This window comes from Tamandua tetradactyla, chromosome 5 (genome assembly GCF_023851605.1).
Source record: "Tamandua tetradactyla isolate mTamTet1 chromosome 5, mTamTet1.pri, whole genome shotgun sequence".
NCBI lineage: Eukaryota > Metazoa > Chordata > Mammalia > Pilosa > Myrmecophagidae > Tamandua > Tamandua tetradactyla.
Window position 1 is genome coordinate 72,143,485 of NC_135331.1, and position 25,894 is coordinate 72,169,378.

General features: G+C 37.3%; 1 protein-coding gene across 3 annotated transcripts in view; it reads left to right on the forward strand.

Moving 5' to 3' along the window:
- The first annotated feature begins 930 nt into the window (after positions 1–930).
- Positions 931–25,894, forward strand: part of NAALADL2 (N-acetylated alpha-linked acidic dipeptidase like 2) — a 1,514,274-nt gene continuing 1,489,310 nt past the window's right edge. Inside the window, exon 1 of one of the 3 annotated variants that reach the window (XM_077161086.1) lies at positions 931–994. The gene's annotated coding sequence lies outside the window, so the exon portion shown is untranslated. The remainder of the gene's footprint in view (positions 995–25,894) is intronic. The other 2 variants (XM_077161088.1, XM_077161081.1) reach the window with 2 other exon arrangements.

Here is a 25,894-nt window from a genome sequence, read left to right on the forward strand (position 1 = left end):
GTTTGCTTGTTTATATAGATTTAAAAAATCTCCCTCAGCTAATGGAATTTGGCATGAATTTCTAAGTAGTGAGTAAACGTACTCTCCCCACCCTTCCGTGATGCTTCAGATTTTTGACCACTAAGCCCTTGCTTTATTTCTTCTTTTTTCTCCCCCTCTCATCTCAACTACATCTCTAACCTCATTTGTTCCCTGGTGGTCCAATTTCTTCTCTGCCATTGACACATTTTCCCCAACTTACTCCACTTGAAAAAAAAACCCTTTTTTTTGTGCGTCGTCTTTTAAAAACTGTTCCTCTAGACTCTTCACTTCTAGCCTCTCACCCGCTTTATTTTTTTGGGGGGGGCGGGGGGTGCAGTTCCTGGTACCCGTTTTATTTTTAAATAACAGTAATAATGAACGTTCCGTGAATGCTACTAGCACCACGCCTGCACACCCTCTTGTAGTATGTACATTATTGACAGCTGAGAAAGGAAGTCACAGAATATTCAAGTAACCTGTATAAGGTTCTATAGCTCAAAGAGGCGAGGCTGGGCAATCTCGCTCCAGAGACCATCCCCATAAAATAAATAAATAAATAAGTAAATAAATAAATAAATAAATACTATTAAAAGTTTTATCAAATACGATTAATAATTATAAAATACAGGTCCATTATAAAAGACGCTGCTATCGCCGCACCATGGGGCAAGTTTGCAGTTTTGGCCACTTTTTAACAAATTCCCTCCCTAACTCTGGACCTCCCATCATTTAACCAGCCCCCTCGGCGGCCGTCTACCCACTCGGCTCCGCAAACATCTCTTTTTTATTATGACTCAGCGCGCCGCGCTCGGTGCCAAGCGGCTGACGCCGGCCGCGGAGGCGCGGGGCCGCAATCTGGGGACGGAATTTGCGCCCGCCCGCGCCCGCTCCTCGCGCTTTACGGCTGCTGAAAACGCGCCCGCGCCCGGCAGCCGTACCGCAGACGAGCCCGCGCCCGCGCCGCGCCGCTCAGGTAATCGCAGAGTCCTTCTGTTTTCAAAGTTCGGCCGAGATCCTCTCGGCGCTCTGAGAGGCGGCGCGGCCTCCGCCGAGCTGACGCGAGCTCCTTACCCTTCCCTCCCACCCCGGCGGTCGCTGATGCGGCGTTGGCTGCATCTCCCTGCCTGGGTCGTGGGGCGCCGACCGGCATGAAGTCCCCGGGGACGAGGGCGCTGGGGCCGCGGCGCCGAGGTGCGTGGGGCGCCCGGCTCTGGCCGCCCTGGGGCCCGCCGACTGGGGGAGCCCACAGCCCCCACCTCGACGTCCCCGCCCGCCTCCCAAAGCTTACTGAGTGCGAAACCCAGCAGCTCCCGAATGCCCACTCCTGACACGTTTACACACACACACACGCACGCACGCTCGCCGGCTGTGGGATGCCCGACAGACACTCTAGCGGGGCGCAGCTTAGGACGAGCGGTGCTGTGGGAGGGCTCGCCCCGAGTGACGCCCCCGCGTGTGGAATGAGCTCCAGCGGAGCGCAGAACGGTTTTCTCCAGGGAGTTTAGGAAAGGCTTCCTGAAGAACGCCTGCACTGGTTTCTACCCGAGGATCTCGAATACTGCCACATTGCCCCGTGGTTTCATTCTTGCTCTGCACTTCAACCTCTAGTTTTCTTTTTCCTTTTTTTTCGGGGGGGGGGGGGGTTGATTTGTTTATTTTTGCTTTTTAGATTTTTCCAAAATCCTTTTTTCCCCTTTTTTATCCGGTTTCTAATCCTACAATCTTTTGTCTTCTTTTGTCCCTTGGAATGACACATATAATACAGTATCCTTTATATTCTCTTCTATTGTCATTAGCAGTTAGGCTTTGCTAGCTAAGGCGTGCATCCTGAGGATTGGAGGGAGTATCTTCCTCTGCTGCAGTTTGCCCTGCAGGGCGGAGGACATTGGTTTATTAAAAATTTTTAGAACCTAGATAATGGTGCTGCTTCTCTTGACAAACATAAACAGTTATGTTAGGTTCATATAGTATATACTCAGTTCAGTCCATTAACAATTATTTGAATGTCGGCCACCAGTTAGATCCTGTGTTAGCTGGTGACAGGTCAAGAAAGAAAAGAGATTCAGTTCATATGCTCCAGAGACTCCATTTGCCGAGATGGGTCCATGGTGACCGCTAGAGTTGGTGGTATAAAGTGCCCTGGAAAGATGGGGCATACAGGATAAAGTGGACTTTGATGTTTGGGCAGGATTTTTTCCATTTCTTCTTTTATTTCCTCTAAGGTTTCTTGATGGAAAGGGGAGTTCTTTCAACAATACATCCTCCTTCAGCTGCTCAGGGATTTTTCTCCTTTATAGTCAGCAGGAACCTCTGGTTTCAGAACTTCTGAAAAATAAAAATGTAATTTTTCTTCTCTAGAGTGATCTAATGTGTTTCTGTTACCATTAAAAAGAATACTATAGACTCAGGGCAGAACCTTTTATCATGTAAGACCAACCAGGCTTAAATGGTACGTTTATTAATTGCCTACCTTAGGCATTATCATAGTCAAGTAGATAGCTCAATGCTTATTTATTTACTTAATCAACAAATATTCAGTTTTATGTACCAAGCATTGTTCTGAGTATTGGAATAAATCTCTGCCTTCTTGGAATATGCATTCTAGTGGAGCAAGACTGTATATATAATCATTAAGAAAAATATAAGGTGGTATGGTTAATACAGAGCTATGGAGAAACATAAAGCAAGAAAATGTGTGTATGTGTGTGAGTGTGATAGCAATTTAAAATACAGGATGATGGGAAAACCTTGAGAGGTTGGTTACATTTCAGTAGACTTGAAGAGATGAGAGAGTGAGCCAAGTGATATTTGGGGCAAAAGCTGTCAATGCACAGGGAATGCCGAGTGCAAGAGGCCCTGAATATTTGCATGTTCAGGGATTAGCAAAGAAACCAGTGTGGCTGGAGTGAAGTAGAGTAGTGAGGAGAAGTAGGATTCATGGTCTTAAAGGTGACAGGGGACCCAATTATGTTATATAGTTTAGTAATCTTGGTTGTTACTTGAAGTGAGGTGGGAAGCCATTGGGACATTTTGATCTGAGGAATGACAGGATCTAACCCAATTCACAGTTACTCTGGATGTTATGTTGAGAACAGACTAAAGGAAGAAAGCACAGAAGCAAGGACCAATTAGGCTATTCTTAAAATCCATGTGGCAGAGGATGGTAGTGTAGATCAGGACAGTAACAGTGGAGGTGGTAAAAAATGGTCAGACTTTGATTATATTTTGAGGGTACTCACACCAGGATTTTCTGGAAGATTTGATATGTGGTCTGAGACCAAAAGAACCAAGGAGAACTTCAATCTTGTTGGTATAAGCAATTGAAAAGATAGAATATCCATTAACTAAGATGAGAAAGACAGGAAGAGGAAGAGTGGTGGTGGGGATAAGAAATTTGGATTTGCACATGACAACTGTTGATGCACTTCAGGTATCCAAGTAGAGATGTCAAGCAGGCAGTTGAAAATCTAGGCTAGGAGATACACATTTAAGAGTCTTCAGCATAAAGAGTGGATGAATTCATTCTGGGTTTAGAAACTTGAAGAGGAGTGAACATTGCGGTATTCCAATGTTAAGAGATATGTAGGAACCAGTAGAGGAATTTGAAAAGAACTGTCAGCGAAGTAAGAAGAAAAGCAGAAGAATAGAATCCTGGAAACTAGTTGACTGAAGTGATCCAAGAAGTAGGAACTGGGCAACTGTTTTAGAGATGATGTGATGGCTAGATTCTAGTGTCAGCTTGGCCAGGTGTTTATTCCCTCCTTGTCTGGTCAGGTAAGCACTGACCTGACCGTTGCTGCAAGTATATTTCAGGCCTGGCTGATTAAATCATCAGTCAGTTGATTGCATCTGTGGCTGTTTACATCTGTGATCAATTAAGGCATGTCTCCTATAACAATATAATCCAATCAGCTGGAGGCTTTTAAGGAAAAAGAGACTCTCATTGTTTCTTCAGCCAGTGTGTCTCTCCTGTGGAGTTTGTCTAGACCCTTCATTGGAGCTGCCAGCTTCACAGCCTGTCCTATGAATTTTGGACTTTTCCATTCCTACGGTTGCATGAGGTACCTTTATACATCTCATATTTACAGCTGTCTTGTTTCTTTCAAGAACCCTGACTAATAGCTGAGGATTGAAAATTAATTTAGCAAAGGAGGTCATTGATGACTTGGATGACAGCAATTTCCTTGGAGTGATGGGGGTGAAAACTTGTTTGAAATGGGTTTGACAAAGTAGAAGAAGAGAAATTGAAGAGGGTAATGGTATGCAACTTGAAGAGTTTCAGGGGAGGAGAGAAATGGAGCATTACTTGGAAGATCACATAAGACAGAGAGAGTTTTCTGATTTCTTGAGTTTATGAGAAAAAGCCAGCCAGTAGATGAAAAAAGTGATGATATGGGAGCAAGCAGTGTTCTTGAGTATGAGAGCGAATAGGATCTAGTATAAATAACGAGAGATTGTCTTTTGCTAGGATTAGGGGCTATTTATCCATAGTAATAAGAGGGAAGGAAGCATGTGTGGGTACAAATGCAAATGAGGAATCTTTAGATTCTTCTCGTATGTGGTGAGTGGTAGATAGTAATGGTGCATGAGAAATTTGTAGAAATTGTTTTCCAATTTGGTCAAGAATACTTAATGAAAGAACACCTAGATTCTGAGAATTGCTTGAAGCAAGGGACTTTGTGTTTTTGCTGAAGAAAGAAGAGGGAGAATTTCTACATTGGGCTCTACTTGGGAGAATTCTTGAAAGAAAGCGGAGATTATAAGATAAAAATTAGGGGTGAAGGAGGAAGTAGGGCAGCCTGGATCATATGGTGAAATCTGGGAAAAGCTCTGATGAGGAGGGCAAGGACATTGAATCCTAGCTCCAGTGCAGGAGATAACTACAGTAGAGTTCAAAGAATATTACCATCCTTAAAGAGCTCATTAATTTTTTAGGTGTTATGTGTAATCTAATGGAGAAAGGTATTACAGGTGCTGAATCTAATTATAGAAGAAGTGGTATTAGAGCCGGGAAGTGATAGTCTGTTGGTTTGAAGCTGTTATGTACTCCAGAAATGAATGGATTACGTTCTTGTGGGTGTAGACCTGTTGTGGGTGGATGTTTTGTTTAGACTATTTCAATTGAGATGTGACCCAGTGCATTCAAAATGGGTCTTATTCCTTTTACTGGAGCCCTTTATGAGAGGTAAAGGACAGAAAAAGCTGAGAGTTTAGAGAGAGAAAAGCCCCGGAGAAGCTAAAAAGGACTCCTAGAAGCTCGAAGAGAGAGCCACTGAAGACAGAAACTGAAAGGAAAGGAACCTGGCAGTGTACCTTCCTGTGTGACAGAGGTGTCTGTCCCAGATGCCAGTGACCTTTCATCAGAGAATGTATCCTCTTACTGATACCTTAATTTGGACATTTTCATGGCCTTAGAACTAAATTTGTAAGTTAATTTTGTGAAAGCCATATTGTAAAAGCCATCCAATTTCTGGTATATTGCATTCTGGCAGCTTTTAGCAAACTGAAGCAAATTGCTAGCTAGTATTAGATTTCAGTTGGATTTTGAAAATGATATAAGGATAACTGGATTGGCAACAGAAGTCATAGGGAAAGGTTGCAATTAAGTACCTTTTCCAAAAGGACAAAAGTGTTGGATTTGGAAATGGTATCTTGTTTGAGATGCCTTTCCTTCAGTTGTCTAGAAACAATTTGTTTATTGAATTCTTATGAACAGGGTTCAGTGTGAGATCTTGACAAGGGGTGGTGATACCAAGATATAGATGACCTCATCTCTGCCCTCATATTACCGTTTCTATAGAGAATGAAGAAAAGAATTTACATGAATATTCTGATAGAATTAATAAATGCCTTATGAAGAGTACTGAGGGCTTTGAGTTTAAAAAAAATTTTTTTTTTTTTGCATGGGCAGGCACTGGGAATCGAAGCTGGGTCTCTGGCATGACAGGCAAGAACTCTGCTGCTGAGCCACCATTGTACCTCCCTTTTTTTTTTTTAATTTTTATTGATAAAATCAACCAACAATATGAACATTCTAAATGTATGAACAGTCCATATTTGATGTGCAATCAAATGCTCACAATATCATGACATAATTGTATATTCGTCGCCATGATCATTTCTCAGAATATTTATATCACTTCAGAAAAATAAATAAGAAAAAAGAAGGAAATTCATACATACCATACCTCTTACCCCTCCTTGTCATTGACCACTAGTATTTCCCTCTACCCAATTTATTTTAACATTTGCTCCCCCATTATTTATTTATATTTAACCCATATTTTTTACTCATCTGTCCATACCATAGATAAAAGGAACATCAGAACAAGGTTTTCACAATCACATAGGCTCTTGTGAAAGCTGTATCATTATACAATCGTCTTAAAGAAATATGGCTACTTGAACACAGCTCTGCAGTTTCAGGCACTTCCCTCTATCCTCTCTAATACACCTTAAACTGAAAAGGGGTTATGTATATAATGCATAAGAATAACCTCCAGGATAACCTCTCTACTCTATTTGAAGTTCTCAGCCACTGACATTATTTTGTCTCATTTCTCTCTTCCCCCTTTCAGTTGAGAAAGTTTTCTCGATCCCTTGATGCCGAGTCCTAGCACATTCTAGGATTTCTGTCCCACGCTGCCAGGGAGGTTTACACCCCTGGGAGTCATGTCCCACGTAGAGAGGAGGAGGGCAGTGAGTTTGCTTATCATGTTGGCTGAGAGAGAAGCCACATCTGAGCAACAAAAGAAGTTCTCTCGGGGTGACTCTTAGGCCTAATTCTAAGTAGGCTTAGCCTATCCTTTGTGGGGATGTTTCATATGAACAAACTTCAAGCTTGAGGGTTCATCCTATTGATTTTGTTGTCCTCACTGCTTGTGAGACTATCAGGCCTTTTCCTTATGGGGAAGTTGAATTTTCCCTCTTTCTGGGGAGTTTGCAAGTACGTTTTTATTCACTGTTCAAATCACTCTGGAATTCATCAAGGCGTCACTCTGGACAAACCTACTAAATCTCATGTCCTACTCAAGGTTCCATGTTGAACTTATGCTGTTCAGTTAAACTGTCTATATAAATTATATTAGGAGATACACTATTCACAATATAAATTTTGTACCAAATAAGCAGTTTTTGCTTTAGTCTCACACAGAAGTTAGAGTTTTAAAATATGAATTACCATCTATTTTCAACACACTGCAATGCTGATACTCCTTTTTCTTCTTCATACCAAAACATTTTTTAATTTGTACATTTAGTCACTATCTTTGTACACTCTAGGCTTTCCTAGATTAAACCATCTCAGTCTTTATAGTCGTCTTTCCTTATGATTTCATTTGTGCCCCCAGCCTTCCTCCCTCTGTCATTCTCACATTCAGCTTCATTCAGTGTACTAACATTATTGTATTACAGTTAGGTAGTATTGTGCTATCCATTTATGAATTTTTGCAATCAGTCCTGTTGTACAATCTGTATCCCTTCAGCTCCAATTACCCAAAATCTACACTATTTCTATCTCCTGATTGTCTCTGTTCTTAATTAAAATTCTCCAACTTTATTCATTAATGTTAGTTTATATTAGTGAGACCATACAGTATTTGTCCTTTTGTTTCTGGCTAATCTCACTAAGCATAATGTCCTCAAGGTCCATCCATGGGCTGTTTCCATCTCTTGTCAATTGTAAATAATGCTGCTGTAAACGTTGGTGTGCAAATGTCCATTTGTGTCCTTGCTCTCATGTCCTCTGAATAGATACCTAGTAACGGTATTGCTGGATCACATGGCAGTTCTATACTTCCTCAGCTTCCTGAGGAACTACCGAACTGCCTTCCACAGCGGTTGTACCATTTTACATTCCCATCAACAGTGGATAAGTTACACCACCCCCCCCCTTTTTTTTAACTTTTTATTATGGAAATTATCAGACACTCAAAAGTAGAGAATAGTATAATGAATCTCAATGTACTCATTACTCTTCAAATTCTATCAATTTTCTGCTGATCTTGTATGTTGTATGAGGGTAGAGATGGGAGAGATTTTTTTCTGTTGCTAGATCAAGATAGGATATCTTTATGGAGCCTCTCTTGTATGGAGAAGAACATTGATCTTAATTGTCGTTCTTAGTCTCTATCTGCCAGTGACTTACTGCATAACTCTGAGACCCACTTGGTCTTTCCTCTGTTATTTAATTTCATTGTCTGTAGAGTGTGGTTGTTATTTTCTATCAGAGGCCTGCCAAACACCACCCTCAGGCCAAATCCAGCCTGCTGCCTGATTTTGTAAATAAAGTTTTATTGAAACATATCTACATCCATCAATTTATGTATTTTCTATAGCTGCATTACCTTTGCAACTGCAGAGTTGAGTATTTGGGACAGAGACTGCATATTCTGGGAAGCCTAAAATATGTACTGTCTAGCCCTGTAAAATATCTTTGCTAACTCCTGTTCTACAAGTTTTCTGAGATTCCTGCAGCTTCAGCGCTTGTTAAACCATTTGCTGAATAAAAATTAGTAATAATTATAGTAGCTAATTTTTTTTGTGCGTTTTCTAAGAACAAACATTGTTCTTTTGCTCTATAAGTAATAACTAATTTACTCTTTACCCAAAGCCTATAAAGTAGGTGCTGTTATTATTTTTTTTTATAAATGAAGAAACTAAGGTGTAAGGTTATTAAGTAATTTGCTCAAGGGTACATATTTAGTAAGTAGTGAAGCCAGGTTGTCCTGTTTCAGCATCAATATCCTTAATCATAATGCTACATTTTAGATACAGAGAAAAAAATACAGATGAAAAGAATTTTAGCCAACCCTCAAATAAACATTAATTCATAAACCAATGATTTACACTTAAGTAACTCCCAATATTGTAATTATAGGTGGCAAGATTTTAAAATGCTGACTAATCCTAAATATACGGTGTGCTGGTTTGAAAGGAAGTATGCCCCCTAAGAAAAGCCATGTTTTAATATAAATCCAATTTCATAAAGGTAGAATAATCTCTATTCAATACTGTATGTTTGAAACTGAGATTATCTCCCTGGATGATGTGATTTAGTCCAGAGTGGTTGTTAAACTGGATTAGGGGATGACATGTCTCCACCCATTTGAGTGGGTCTTGATTAGTTTCTGAAGTCCTATAAAAGGAGAATGAGAGATTCAGAGAGAGCAATGCTACGACGAAGCAGAGAATCCACCAGCCAGCAACCTTTGGAGATGAAGAAGGAAAACGCCTCCCAGGGAGCTTCATGAAACCGGAAGCCAGGAGAGAAAGCTAGCAGATGATGCCGTACTCGCCATGTGTCCTTCCAGCCAAGAGAGAAGCCCTGACTGTGTTCGCCATGCGCCTTCTCACTTGAGAGAGAAACCCTGAGCTTCATCGGCCTTCTTGAACCAAGGTATCTTTCCCTGGATGCCTTTAATTGGACATTTCAATAGACTTGTTTTAATTGGGACATTTTCTCAGCCTTAGAACTGCAAACTAGCAACTCATTAAATTCCCCTTTTTAAGAGCCATTCCATTTCTGGTATATTGCATTCCGGCAGCTAGCAAACTAGAACATATGGTATAGTTGAATGGTTTAAGAAATCCAGATATGCCTGAGTAGAAAATTCTAGTATGACATCATTTGGTGAGGAAGCTGTAAGGGGTGTTTGAAAGCAGAACACACCAGTTAAAAAGTAAGTAAATATAAAATGGTATAGCAATAGAAACATATTTTTGTTTCTGCTGATGGTGTTTGGCAGTTTTTAAAGAGTTCACTTCTCTAGTACATGGCATGACTGTTTGGAGTTAGGACCATAGGTTTAGTCACAGTTCTGTCCCTATTAACTTTTTGTGTCCATGTCTTCTCTGGCCATCAATTTTCTTGCTGAGAAGTGAGGAGATAGCTCAAGATCATTTTTAAAGCCTCTTACAGCTCAAATACTGTGAATGTAGAAGTTTTTGCTTGGGCCATTCAAAGAAATAGATGAAATGGCAATGTGACAGAACTAGGTTTGTTATGGCAAAAACTTAGGCTCCCCCTTTCCCTTTCTATGTATACACAGACACATATGCATATGCGTATACATATATAATTATAAGCATGCACTTATAACTAAGAAATTAATATGATTTATTTTTAAGTGTGGTCTACTGGTCTCTTTATATGTGGCATATAGGCAGTTAAATATCTGCCTTTATTTTATGTGTTTTTATGTCCAGAATAGATATTTTTTCTCTGTACCAAAAGCATGCAGTTGAATGGAAAGTGAGTCTTGGTAAATTCCTTGACCTTGTGTGGCAGTGTCTCTTATGTTTTCTTTAGCAAAATTTGATTCATTGCTCAATTATTTTGCCAGTTAAAAGCAAACAGTACACCTGAAATCATGGTTGTCTGTTTTGTACTGTTGCATGGGATACTGATATCAGGCTAAATTGTAATTTAATTGTTTTGACATTTTGATCTGAACAGTTCAGTTAAGAAAGGTGATTTATCTTGCATAGAACCCTAGTTTTTTTTTAGCTCAGCATGATTTTTCCCTATTTGTTTATGCTGTGGTTTTGGTTTTTAATAAGTCATGTTTAATCATAATGAGAATTTAGACTCTCTATGTTAATTACCAAGTTTCAAAAGAACGGCTACTGCAGATGGAAGTAAGAAGGTTTTATTAACAGTACAAAATTTGCAAATTGGGTGACACCAAAATGTTCAGGGGGCATTGTGAATTTATAGTCCTCCCCAGAAAGGGAAATGGTGTTTGTCAGGCAAGTTATATTCTAGTGGCTTATTGGAAAAACAAGACAAAACTGATTGGTCAGAGCTTAGGCCTACTTTTCTTGTCCTGTTTCCTATAAATCTCCTTCTCCAAGCTGTCATTCCTAAAGTCTGATTACCTTAGCATAGGGTATCTACCTTGTGTACCTCCTTTGCGGGGATCTTCAGGGCCTGAAGTTCAATTTAGAGTTCCTTTCACACAAAGAGTAATTTGATAGGGATGTGTTCTAGTTTGCTAGCTGCTGGAATGCAATATACCAGAAACGGAATGGCTTTTAAAAGGGAAATTTAATAAGTTGCTAGTTTACAGTTCTAAGGCCAAGAAAATGTCCCAATTAAAATAAGTCTGTAGAAATATCCAGTCTAAGGCATCCAGGTAAAGATACCTTGATTCAAGAAGGCCAATGAAGTTCAGGGTTTCTCTCTCAAGTGGGAGGGCACATGGCAAACAGAGTTTCTTTCTCATCTGGAAAGGCACATGGTGAACACGGTCAGGGTTCCTCTCTCATCTGGAAGGGCACGTGGCTAACATGGGATCATCTGCTAGCTTCCTCTCTTGGCTTCCTGTTTCATGAAGCTTCCGGGGAGGCATTTTCCTCCTTCATCTCCAAAGGTCGCTAGCTGGTGGACTCTGCTTCTCGTTGCTATGTCATTCTGCTCTCCTCTCTCTGAATCTCTCTCATTCTCCAAAATGTTTCCTCTTTTGTAGAACTACAGAAACTAATCAAGACCCACCCAAATGGGTGGAGACACACCTCCACCTAATCCAGTTTAACAACCACTCTTGATTAAATCACATCTCCAGGGAGATGATCTAATTTCAAATGTAAAATACTGAATAGGGATTAGAAGAAACAGCTGCCTTTACAAAATGGAATTAGGATTAAAACGTGGCTTTTCTAAGGTACATACATCATTTCAAACCAGCACAGGATGTATTGTAGATCTTTTAATTTTTAGATGTTCAGTACTAAAACATTTTAGAAGTGTTACGAAACTCTTAAAAACAAAATGAATATTCTGTATTTTTTTAAACTTATTTCATTGTATATAATAATGTGTGAATGTTTTCTCTATAATAGGTAGCTTTTTGCTCTTTTTCAATATTGGTGTGTAAAATTACTTGTGGAGTTTTTCAGTTTTAGGACCTTATTATTTTGGTCCAGTCTTATCTACTGGTAAATTTATAATTCTGCATAGACTTTGCTTTCTTCCTCCTGTGCAGTGAGTACAATAGTGATAAAATAACCTCAAATAATGCATTCCTAAATGTACTGTTCGTCTCATTTTTTTTTTTTTACTTAGAAACTAGGGAAGAAACACAAAGCAAAACAGTTTTAAACAGTTGTACTCTCTCTATAAATAATAGAGTTTTTTCCTTTCGATTTCATTCACTAAGTGATTTGACAACTTCTTGGGGTATCTTCTGGTCCTCAGCAACGCATTATGTCTTAATTCCCAGGGGAACCATTTAGGTTTTTAATAAACCTGAAACATAATCCCTGCTATACTTCAGAACTCTCAGAGTGTGCTCAAACACTTTCTGGGTACTGTAACACTTTTTTGAGATGTTGATCTTAGAAGTCAGCTTGAAATTTTTAATCACTTAAAGATGAGAAAAGATTCCTTTTCCTTCATCCAACCTTCTCAAGTGTTGAAGACATATGAAGGTGAATGGGGCAAATTTAGGAAACCTTGTAATGTTGCTAGAGTCAAACTTTACAAATAAGAATTGGGTATTTTCAAGCAAAACAACTGCTAGTTATGGAAGAAGCCTGCTCTAGTGTGTGAACATATGTGAAAATGTCTCAAGGCTTTACTGGCTCCTGGTGGGATGAGATGGTGTTTGAGTGATGTTCCCCAGAGAACCTTTATCTGCAGTAAGGACTTGGTTACTAGGACAAGACCTTTTGTAATAAGTCACAGCTTGAGTCATAGAGTGCTAGCAGTCATTCTTCTTTCTAGAATTTTCTCAGAGAGAACCTAATCATTAAGGGATTAGTGGCTCCCTTAGAACAGGTCAGTCTAATGATTTTTAAGTCACCACCTTGGAGCTGGAAAATAAGATGATGCTTCTGGAACTGAAGTACTCTGAGTTATGTTGGAGGACTCCATGTCACAGATAAACATGGTCATCTTCTTGGAATGTTAAATTTACTAATTAATTTTTTTGCAAAAAAGAATTTAAGTAATTTAGCTACTAAGTTAACTAATAAGAAAATTAGTGGACATAGATATGACATCAAATGCAAAATTAAATGCTTTTTAAAATAAAATTCAAGACCTCAAAATAATTTTCACTTGTGGTAATTCTCTATAGACTTCCAGGAATTTTAGATTTCCAGGAATGGGATATGGGTAGACATGGCTATATGTAATGGTAGTCAGGTTGTAATATTTGAATATTTTTTAGTACCATTAAGTTTATTGCATATCTTCAAATATTCATATTATCACCATTATCTGCCTGCTTTGATTTACCTTTTTCTTTTCCTGGTATTTACTCATCTGATCTCTTAGATTTGCAGGAATAATGTTCCTCTGTATGCTTTCTATTTTTCTCCTACCTTCTTGGCATTAAGATACTATGATTTCTATGAGTCTCCCCTCTTTTTTTAAGTTGTCACATTATTAAATAGGCAAAGCAAATTCAGTTGTCCAACATAGTTTCTACTCATTCTACTTCTTGTTTTGTGGCCCAACATGTGGTCTGTCCTGGTGAATGATCCATGAGCACTTGAGAAGAATGTATATCCTGCTATTTTGGGATATGAAGTTCTGTATATGTCTATTAGATCTAGGTCATTTATTATATTATTCAAGTTTCCTGTTTCTTTATTGATCGTTTGTCTAGATGTTCTACCTATTGATGAGAGTGGGGTATTTAGGTCTCCAACTATTGTAGAGACATGCATTATCCTTTTAGTTTTGTCACTGTTTGCCTTGTGTATTTTGGGGCCTTTGTTCCCCCTATTTTTTTCTATACCCCTTACCACTCACTCTCATTGATCACTAGCATTTCAATTTACTACATTATTTTAACAGTTGTTCCCCCTATTATTTACTTATTTTTAATCCATATGTTTTACTCATCTGTCTGTACCATAGATAAAAGGAGCATCAGACACAAGGTTTTCACAATCACACAGTCACATTGCAAAAGCTATATCATTACACAGTCATCTTCAAGAAACATGGTTACTGGAACACAGCTCTACATTTTCAGGCATTTCCCTCCAGCCTCTCCAATATACCTTAACTAAAAAAGTGATATCTATATAATGCATAAGAATAAACTCCAGGATAACCTCTTGACTGTTTGAAATCTCTCAGCTATTGACACTTTATTTTGACTCATTTCTCTCTTCCCCCTTTTGGTCTAGAAGGTTTTCTCAGTCCCTTGATGCTGAGTCCCAGCTCATTCTAGGATTTCTGTCCCATGTTGCCAGGAAGGTTTGCACCCCTGGGAGTCATGTCCCACGTAGAAAGGGGGGAGGGCAGTGAGTCTGCTTGTCATGTTAGCTGAGAGAGAGAGAGGGCACATCTGAGCAACAAAAGGAGTTCTCTGGGGGTGACTCTTAGGCCTAATTTTAAGTGGGCTTAGCCTATCCTTTGTGGGGATAAGTTTCACATGAACCAAACCCCAAGATTGAGGCCTATTGCTTTGGCTGTCCCCACTGCTTGTGAGAATATCAGGAATTCTCCACATGGGGAAGTTGAATTTTCCCCCTTTCTGGTCATTCCCCCAAGGGGATTTTGCAAATACTTTTTTATTCATTGTTCACATCATTCTGGGATTTATCAGGGTATCACTCTGGATAAACCTACAAAATCTTGTCCCTACTCAAGGTTTGCATGGAATTTCTTTTTCTACTTTTCACTTTCAGACCTGTTCGTCTGAGGTGAATGTCTTGTAAACAGCATGTAGCTGGATCATACTTTTTTTTTTTTTAATCCATTCTGCCAATCTATGTCTTTTGATTGGGGAGTTTAATTCATTAACATTCAATGTTATTACTTAAAGGCAGTACTTACTTGTACCATTTTATTCTTTGGTTTTCATACGTCATATCTTTTTTTGTCTCTCTTTTTACCCTTTTAGTTCCTTTACTGATACTCTTTATTCTCTACTCTACTCCAGACTCTCCTGTCCCTCCTTTCAGCCTGCAGAACATTCTTTGGTATTTCTAGTAGGGAGGTCTCTTGTTGATAAACTCTCTCAATTTTTGTTAATCTGTGAATTTTTTGAACTTTCCCTCATTTTTGAAAGACAGTTTCACCAGATAAAGAATTCTTGACTGCCAGTTTCTACATCTTAAATATATCATTCCACTGCCTTCCTGTCTGTATGGTTTCTGATAAGAAATTTACGCTGATCTTACTGAGGTTCCCATGTATGTGACAAATCACTTTTCTCTTGCTCCCTTCAGGATTCTCTCTTCATCTTTGGCATTTGATATACTGATTAATATGTGCCTTGGAGTAGGCCTGTTCACATTTATTCTGTTTGGAGTATGTTATGCTTCTTGGACATGAATATTTATATCTTTCATAAGAGTTGGAAAATTTTCAGCCATCTTTCCTCAAGAATTCTTTTTCCCTCTCTTACTTTCTCTTCTGGGGCAGCTATGATGTGTATATGTGTGTGCTTCATTCTATCCTTCAAATTAAAATTTTTTCTCTTTCTGTTCTTCTGTCTGTAAGATTTTGATTTTCCTGCTCTAGTTTGTAATTTTTTCCTTCTGCTTGCTCAAATCTGTTGGTATGCTTCTAGAGTATTTTAATGTCTTCTATGGTGTCTTTCATTCCCATAATTTGTTATGTTTCTTTTTATACTTTCAAATTCTTTTTTATGCTCACACAGTGTCATCTTAATATTCTCTATCTCTTTAGCCATATTTTCTTTCATTTCCTTGAAATGATTTAGATTTGTTTGAACATCACTAATTATTTGTTTCAAATTAAGTGTCTTCTCTGTAGTTTTAAGTTGTTTCTTTCACTGGGCCATATCATCCTGTTTCTTAGTGTGGCTTGTAGTTTTTTCCCTGATGTTTGGCATCTGCTTATCTGGATGAGTTAACTTTGAAGGTCAGTTTCTCTCTCTTGGGTAGGGTTCTATTATTGATTGGCTTTATGTTAAGGCTCTTCTTTGACACTTAGTTCAACTTTTTGTAGACACTTAGAATTGCCTGTGTTTAACTGATCAGATTTTTCTAGCTTTTCTTCACCTGATTTTTGCCCTAGTTATGTGGTTCAGTGTTTAAGTGTCTCTGGTTATGTGGTTCAGTTGTACTTTTAGTACACTTGTTTTACCCCTGGGAGAAAGCTTCCTTTCCTCTGTTCCTTTTCTGGGAATCTTGATCTGTTTTGTTTGTTTTTGTTTTGCCCCTGTAGAGTTTTTTACACTCCTTTCATTGCCTGTAGTTGTTTTTGCCTGGAGGGCAAAATTCTGGGAGGAGGGTCATCCTGGTGAAGACTTTCCCAAGTTGGTGTTTCCTAGCCAAAGCAGGGCCGGGGACCCATGAAAAGGACACAGGCTCCAAAGATTCCTGGGGAAAGGATCAAGAAATATGCCAGAAGGCTTTTTTGATGACTCCCTATAGCTGTACTTACCTGGCCTGCCCAATAGATGGTTATCTTTAGCAAATTATTCCCTGTAGCCCTAAGGAGGTACTGTGTCTGTAAACCTCCACTGCCTTCACTCATGTTGGGGACAGTGTTGAAATAATGATTATGTTCATTAGTGTCTGGGGCAACTTAAGTAGCAGCTCAGAGCCTGGACCACATGATCTGAATTCACTAGGCAACAGCTGTGATCAGTGCTAGGCCCATCTTCCCCTCAGTTTCCCGGTTTTGGGGAAGAGGATTTCCACATCCCTCTCTGTACACAGTCGCTAGCCTGTGACTGGGCCCCCGAGGCAGCCTGCCTTGATAGTGGGGGATGGGCATTGGCAGCTACCATGGCATGAGTTACTTACAGTTCTTTTCAGAAGTTTTTCAGTCTCTTCCTCCCACTCTTTTCTGGAAGCATACCATGCTCCCCTGACCTCTGGAGCCCCAGAACAGATGTTTCAGACATTTCTTGCCTGTTCACTAGCTGTTTTGGAGGAGGAATGAGTCCTAGAGCTTCCTACTCCACCATCTTTCCCAGAAGTTCCCTGCCCCCTCTTTTTTACCTTTTATTTTGATATAATTATAGATTCAAAGGTATTTCAAAGATTGTACAGAGAGGTCCTTTATACACATCACCTAGCTTCTCCTATTGGTTACAGCTTATATAACTATAGTACATTAATAAAATCAGAAAATGCATGTGTGTTTATTTCTACCTCATTTTATCACATGTAAACTTGTGTAATCATCACTGCAACCAAGATATAGAACTATTCTATCACTATATAATCCCTGTTATAGCACCCTCCAAAAGACAAACTAAAAGAATCAAAGGTATTTAATCTAGCAAAAAATCAACCAAACAAAAAAACCCCACTTTCTTCTAATTTTGAAAAACTTATACAAATGCTAGTTTGTTTTATATTTTGGACTGTGATAGCAAAGGGTGAAATAAGATTGCAGTTGAGGAGAGCTTGAATAGTTAAAATAGTTAGATACAATAGAATTTCAGTCATCTGTGAAGTTTTTGAAGACTCAATCTCAAGTCATGATGAAGAATCTATTTTGGAAGGTGAGATGTGCTTTGAAAGGTAGGGATCAGGTGATATTCATGAGTCTTATCCATCCCTGTGAGTAATTCTTATATGTGAACTGGAAATGCCCCTTTGATGGTGTGTCCCAAACAAAGGTTAAAACAAAATATTGGGGAACAAATAGGAAGAGAGTCTTGTTGTAGATCCGAAGTACCTAAGACACTTACATATATCTTCCTATGGAACCTAGAGTTGGGGGAAAATATTGTGGCATTGTCAAAAGCACTATTAAATGACATGCACTACATTTAATTTTGGTGTTAACAATTGACAATGTCTATAACACCTATTTAAAGTTCACTCTCTTTCTTTTAATCCATGGTATATGAGGGTGATTATTCTGTACTTGTGTCAGAGAAATCCTTCTTGATAGTTTTCTCAGAGGTATTTCCAGGTGATCATGATCTGGAATTTTGTTCGCATGTGTTGTCAAATGAGCATTGTAAATGTATCGTTGAAGTACAGTTCAAATATATCTTAGTTTTAATAGCTTAATAAAGCTATTTTGGGCTTCAATTATTAGAAAATTTAATGTTTTGAGTATGTGAAATAGCTGTCTTTCATCTGGTGTTCAGTTTACAATCAGTTAAAGTTATTTGGTGGTTTGGCGATACCTGTTGAAATTTTATACATTAGTAGTAGGAACTGCTTCTACATTAGCCCTTTCAAATATTTTTTATCTTATCTGAATTCAGCAAAAAATTCCTGCCTCTCAGTTTTTACTCTGAGTGTTCCTCATACACATTATTGTAGTGAATTTAAACATTAGTTCCCGATTATCGTCTATCTTCATTTTATTTCTTATCAATTTTCCAAGGTTAAAGGATATTTGTGTGTGTGTGTGTGTTTCTGCATTTACTTTTTTTGTTCTGATTTGAGGGCATGAGAAGGACAAGGCAGAGAAAGTAAGCATGTTCATCTCCTCAGATATATCTTATACGATTTCACCATTTGAATGTGATACTTTTACCCATAAATCTTTATTTAAACTCAGAATTAGAAAACAATTTATTTTAATCATTATTAAGTCTTGGACATTTTTACAGTAATAAAAAGCTGAAATTGTTTGTGTACAGAGAGTAAGATTGCTGTTTTTTACTTTTACCAAAGATAATATGATATACTACTTTTTGTCTCTAACTTCTGCATCAACCTTAAGTTTGGGATGTTGCTGTGGAACCTATTGGTTTTGAGAGTTTAATTTATTGCTAATATTCGAGACAGTGCCACTGGTAAAATTAAAGTGACTCATCATCACCAGTTTCTCTTGAATGTAGTAAGTTGCTTTTGACTTTATTTTTGCCTGGCATATGTCTATAAAAAAGCAGATGTTCTCTTATTTGCTCAGTATCAAGTATAAAAATCTAATTGCCTGATTTTTCATATCATTGTTACCAAGAATTCAATTTTAAAGCAAGTAGAAAACTACATAATAGAAACTTTGTGTTTGTATTACAATCTAGACATTTTCTTAGTGTGTATCCAATTTGAATGCTTCTAAGCATTTTTATGATTAAAAAAGCCGATCATATTGTATTCAGGGCAAAGTAGTTACAAAACCTGTAAATTAATGTTTGATATAAAAAGGACTTGCTGGTATACTACTTTGTATCTCTGCCTTTAAAGAAATTGCTTTATTTCCCATGTCTTCTTTTTGTTTTGCATATTTTGGGTGATAGCATTGAAGAAACCTTTACCCATTTTTACAACATACATTTTGTCCACATATGTCATCCTTTATTTAATATAAAGGCAAACATAGCATAGAAAACAAGGGCAAAGGGATCAATAAGTAGGAGTGTATAGTCTTTGACCAGGTTGGTGAGGGGCTTCCTTGTGGGTGAAAAACTGGGAGATTTTACAAGTCACCATCCACCAACAATTGTCTAATATCTGATCATGTGATACTGTCAGTCCTCTGCTTCAAAATCTTTGGTAGCACCTCACTGGCTCCTGAATGAACTGAAACTTCTTAGTCCACCAAACAAGGCCCCTTGTAATCTTGCCTACATTTAAGATTCCAGCCTTATCTCCTGTCCTTCAACCTAAATATATTTTCGATCTAATCCCCCACCTCTACCCCATATATAATCCTTCTTATATGTGCCCAATTTTGCATATATGTATTTCTCTGCCTGGAATGCTTTCCTCACTTCTCTAACTGACAAATGCCTTCATATCTAGCTAAGACTCTAGACCCAGTTAAAATGTCATTTTCTCTTTGTAAGCTAGCTTCCCCCTTCTTAACCTTAGAGTTCCCACAGTCTTAGAGCCAGTCAGTCCCTTCTCTGGTCCCATATTCTGCCTATGTAGCTACATTTACTAGCATAATTTTTATTGTATTTTTTTTCCCTTCCCACATTCAATTTGCTACATGGACGGAGCTCATGTCTTTTAATCTTTGCCTCTTTACTTCTCTAGCATTATAGTACCAAGGTGAACTTTTTAAATCAACTTATCTTCATGACAAAAGATAAGTACCTTATAAGTTGTGTAACATAACCCAAGCTACTTGCCAATTATCATCCCCCCCTTGTGTGAAAGTGTACTTCCTCAAGTAGATTATAACCTCATGAGCATATTCTATACTTAGTCTTGCCTGGAACACAGAGGTTGCCTAGCCTAACAGCAGGTAGGAGGATGGTGGCTGAAGATACAACTTCAATTTACCATTTCACCACCTATTGCTGCTAAATAATGTTAAAAAGGTGGATTAATAGAGAGGAAGTAAAGATTTAACTTACCTGAAAATGTCTGAGAGTAGCCAATAGGATCAGGTATTGCCCAGATAGAAAAGCCTAGTTTTAAACTTACAAGAGAGCATAATGCACAAGTTAGGTGTGTTGAGGGGAAGAATAACGGAGCTTTTGATTTCTAGGTTCATATAAAGGGAACTCTATTTCAGGTTAGGCCTCAGAGAAACTTGGAATAGAGAGATAACGAGCTTTGTAAATAAAGAACCAGAAAGTATGAGAGTACAAATGATAAGTGTTTCATTAAGCCAGTGGAGATAAACCAGAAGGAATGAGTGAGGGTTCATGACAGAATGACTGGAGTTGAACTTGCTTAAAGTGGGTCACATGTTGGTCTCATGAATGTCATCCATTGGGCCTGCGCTCACCTCTTGGGACATTCCAGTTGGTATCTAGTTACACTACATGGTAGGGATGATGTGTGGGGAAAAATAGAGAAATGGAAAGATTAAATCATCTTGGCCATGGTTTTGCCCCAAATGCATTTTTTATGTTTTCCTACATAAATGGATTTCTATATCTATACATACACACACATAGAAGCACATATGTGATATGTATTTCACAGAGAATTTTGCTCATAATGTTTTTTTGGAGGGAGGTGGTGGTGGGTGTATGGGTTGGGAATCGAACCTGGGTCTTCCTCATGGCAGGTGAGAATTCTACTGCTGAACTACCTGTGTACCCTCCCAAACGCATTTTGAGATATGTAAATATATTGAAATATCTGAAACATGGTCTGTGGGTAGGTCTAGGAAATCTAGAGACCATTTTGACCTAGAATTCAGTTTAGTTCTGTTCAATTAAATTCAATAAACATTCAGTAAACATTGAGCAGCTACTCTTTCCTGGGAGAAGCAAAGAGCCATGTTTTATCTGAGACCCTTTGATTTCTGTTTTATTTCATAGACTAGAGAGATGATGCTTTGATGGTGACATTAGGTGGCACCTAATGGTGTCGTTTATTATTGCCTACACCAATCAATTTTCAGCCCTTTGTTTCTTCTTCTATTGAAATTGAACACATGAGCATGAAATATGTTATTGGTAAACTTTGAAAAGAAGGGTAATGTTTTTGGAACATCAATTTTTGTGGTAACAGATTTATTTTGGTTATTCTTTATTATAAAGCACATTACAACCTTCATGGAAAAACTAAATAAATAGACTAATAAATAAAGCATGTGTGTTGGGAGACCAAAATCAAGACCATTTTCATAGTTGATGAATTGTATTATCCTTTAAAGAACATAGTTCTTATGCTCTTAGAAGTATGGATTACTCTTAAGAGATTGTTTAGTATAGCCCCTTTTCACGTATAAAGAAGTGGTATTAAATGATCAGACTCAAATTAGGTTGAAGTGAGAAGATACTGGTGTTCTGGATCCTGGCACTCACAATCCAGGTCTCTGCTGCTCTCTTTCCAAATCTACACAGTGTTACAAAGTCTTATTATATGAAATGACTTTCTTATCTTTTCCTATAAAAATGTGCAGATGTTAAAACTGTCCATGTAAAGTTTAATGACTTTTATTCATTAATTCCTTTTAATTACCGAACTATTTAGAATTTCTTCCGAAGTTAATTAACATTTTCTTCAACCCTCCCTTATGTTTCTTGGGGCTAGAAAGGTGGTCAGAGTAGCAATCCAGCAGTCTCATTTACAAAGAATTGGTAACCCTGTATGAATGCACTCATATTTACTTGTTGTTTTTTGTTTGTTTGTTTTTTAACTTTATTGCTCCATTAAGTCTAAAGGTATAGGAAACCTTCATGCAGAATCTGCAGTGCCCTTTAGGGAGTAAAGGCCAGGTGAGACATGTTAATAGAAGACTGTGTCATGTGAGGGAGTAGATTCCTGGGATCAGAAAGATGCCAAGAGACCAGTGTGTATTAAAATGGAAGAAATGTCAGGTTTGAGGATACTGGGGAGGTGGGGAAAAGAAAATGAAGGTGAAGGCTAACTCTGTTTATTTAGTTGGCTTTCTCAGGGTCAGTGTTGAGACCTACTGTTTTCATACAAAGGACAGATAGTAGACAGTGACTTGATGGAGGAATGCTTATTTGGAATTCTGGATGTCTTCACTGGATGCATTCAGTAATTTTAGCCCAATTATAGAATTGTTTAGTGGTTCATCCTCAAAATGGGAATTACAAATGCTGGTTTTTTAAAAACACTTTAGCATCCTCAAACGAACTATACCATCGTAAGATTCAAAGATAGTTTTTTCACCTGAATGCAGACTTTGAAATGGGATTCAACTGAAGCTTTACAAAGTGGTATCAGAGCTTACAGTGACAGTATTCTTGCCTTTTGTTCAGGTTTTCAAAACTGCCTGCATGTTACATTGTAGGTGCTCAGTAATTTTGAAGTAACGTGAAACAATTATTTAATATTTGTAGAGATGCCTCAACATGTTAATGGGCCACTGGCAACATTACTAGGATTAGAAATGAAACCTGCTTTCCAGATGATTTCACTTTATAAGATCATGAATGCATGCTATGGAGCAAAAATGAAAAAAGCAAAACAAAACTGAAAACAACTATCCCTCCTCCTTAAAATAAAATCCACAAATAATCTCCAACAAATAAGAGAATATTCTAAAGTGCATTATGATCCTGGCATTTGAAATCAAGCATGTAGAATAAAGCATATTCAGAACTATTTTTGATTTTCTTTTTCTTATATAAGCCCTAAATATGTTCTCTTGGATCAGAAAGAGAAATAATTCAAAGATCATGTAATCAATTTTGTGTTCGTTAGCTTTTATGTGCATGCATAAAAAGCAAACAGTATGGGGAAAATGGAAATATTTAGCATTTATTCCTACTTGAAGAAGTTAGAATAGAAAGATCCAACTGATATAGATTATGTATTTATTTATTTAAGACTTGTTTATTGTGTCATCTTTTGATTGAAAAGTACAGGTACTTAAAAGTAGCAAAATATAACTCTGTATATTCTCTTGACTTTCAGAGGATATTTTATTTGAAAAAGAAACATTTTATGCTTTAACATTTTTTTTCTAATTTTCAAAATAACACAGTCACTGCATAGCAGTCAAAAAGCTTAGATGTGTAAAGAAATAGAAAAACAAAATCACCTATAATTACACTACCCAGAAGTGCCATGTTAGTATCTTGGCATTTTTCTTTTTTCTTCCTTTTTTTCCTTTTCCCTCATGTTTTTGAGATCATACCAGAAATGTTAATAGTCTGCTTTTTCAGTGTAACATTTATTAATCATTTTGAATATCATTTAAAACTTTATAAATCAAACTTTTGGTGATTGCACAATACATCATCTGGCTGGACTGTGATAAACCCAACTATTCCTCTGTTGTTGAACGTTAAAAATGTTTATCTAAATATTACATCTTTGAGTACAGATTTGTTTTGTTGAGGCTTTCTTCAACTGAGTAAGTTTATTGCAAAGACTTCTTAAGACTAGATTTCCTTTTCTCCCCTTCCTCCCTCAAACTACATTCTAGCCAATTCCTGGAATTCTCCCCACCCATTCTTTGTAATCTTAAAAACTCCTTGTTCTGTACTGGTATCACAGCTTAAGTCTAGTTATGATGAGTGTACAAAGACAAAGTATATACGGTTGTCCTCATTATCGAGAACCTCAACAAGAGGTCCTTAAGTAGCTTGAAAGACACAAACATGCTTTGAGAGAACATATGCAATGATGCTAATAGAATGTAGGGATGAAATACGACTCACTCACTGTACAGTTTAAAATTTTTTGAAGCAAATATTTTAGTTCAGTTGTATGCAAAATGAAGCATTTTACACCGGCATTAATACTGATGTCTGCATGAATTAAGTATTGATTTTTATGTATAATTTATTTTTTATTGATTTCAAGAGTAAGAGGACAGTTTCTCAGTATTATAACCATTCTGTTGGATTTATGGGTTATATCTGAGTTTAATAATTATACCCCTTTCAATAAAATTTGTAACTTTGTAGGAACAGATAGATGGCGTTGTGGAGAACGCTGCTTACCAAAGTGCTTGGTGTTTAGCCCCCTTGATAAGGCTATATGGGTTTTTCCCTAGTTTTCAGTTTTTTTATTCATGTTGGTAAAAGATATACTACTACTCTGTGCAAAGTAGACTGCTATTCAAAAATATATATTTGGTGGGCCACGGTGGCTCAGCAGGCAGAGTTCTCGCCTGCCATGCTGGAGACCTGAATTCAATTTCCGGTGCTTGCCCATGCAAAAAAATATATATATATGTATACATATATATATATTTCTCTGGGAAATGTCCCTTTTCTCAACATTCCTTTTCCCAAACTTTATGGTAATTTAGTTTTGAAATAACTCTGTGAAATAAAATTTAATTTAATGTTGAAATTATTTCTGGAAATAGTCACAAAATATGATTATAAAAAAAGGTCTACATTACTATTTAGCAAGATGCTTTTTGACATCATTGGAATTTCTATTCTACAGAACCTTTATGTACTTTAAGACAATTTCCTCTCTATATATGAACTTATTTTTCCTGGAAAAGCTATAGGTTAAAATGTCCTTAAAACATAAATAGCGTATCTGTCATGTATATGTACCAGGAATTTTACATCTCATTTAAAACATATTTTATGGTGCAAAGAATAAATTGTATGTTCTTGTGGTTGTACTCCGGTTAGAAGTTTTGGAAATTTGTCATATAACAAGATAATTTATTCTTCCTCAAGTTTTCATTGCAGACATAGCTCTAGTTTTAATATTGATGTTATGTTCATTTAACGCTACTATTTTATATAGAAGGCATGAGAAAAATACTAGTTTCTTCATAGGAAAACCCTGATTTTGGTTTTAAGATATATTTCCTTAAATATTTGTTATTAAATATTATTCTTTATTTTCGTAAAGGAATGACTATTATTGAAAGCTTTATCCTTGGTTGTTGCAAAATCTATCAGAAAACCAACACAAAGACAACTTTAATGAATAGTTGAGTAAAGTGATGCAGCCTCTATCTTTCCAAATTGAAATCAAATTGGAATACATAATCATTTGTTTACACAAATCTGCTAAAATCAGAAGTTTCCCTTCTGTGAGTTTTAAAATTGATTTAATAACAGAATAAATATCAAAATAGTTAACAAATGTTTGTTGGGGATACTATGGACTTTTTAAAAAGAAAACTTTAGGGACAAAAATGTGGAGGTTCTATGAAAACCAATGCAAAAAAGTTGATAAGGTATTTGGAAAAATCTCCAGTATTATGGAAAACTGTACATATATGTAAAATGCATATTGCCTTGAAAAATAAAGATCTGGATTCAAAATTGACACGTCTGAGATCACTTAGAGAATGAAGTCAATGTTGATGGAGAGGTGAGTGTCAGTATATGCATCTTTGAATTAGGAGATAATAGATCTATCACTAGTCACTTAAAGTAAAAGTTAGACAAAGGTGAAAGGAACATTTAGAAAAAGTATTAGCACACATGAAGTTTACTACAGTTTGCCAATTCTTGTTAGAATAGGGAAAGGGCCCTACAAAATTAACATGTTATTAGTTTGTTTTGATTGATTGATGGATTGATTGTAACACTGAGGATCCCATGGATTCTGGTTTTTAAAAATAATTCAGTTATCGCTTTTGTTTTATTGTCAGTGTTCTGTCATA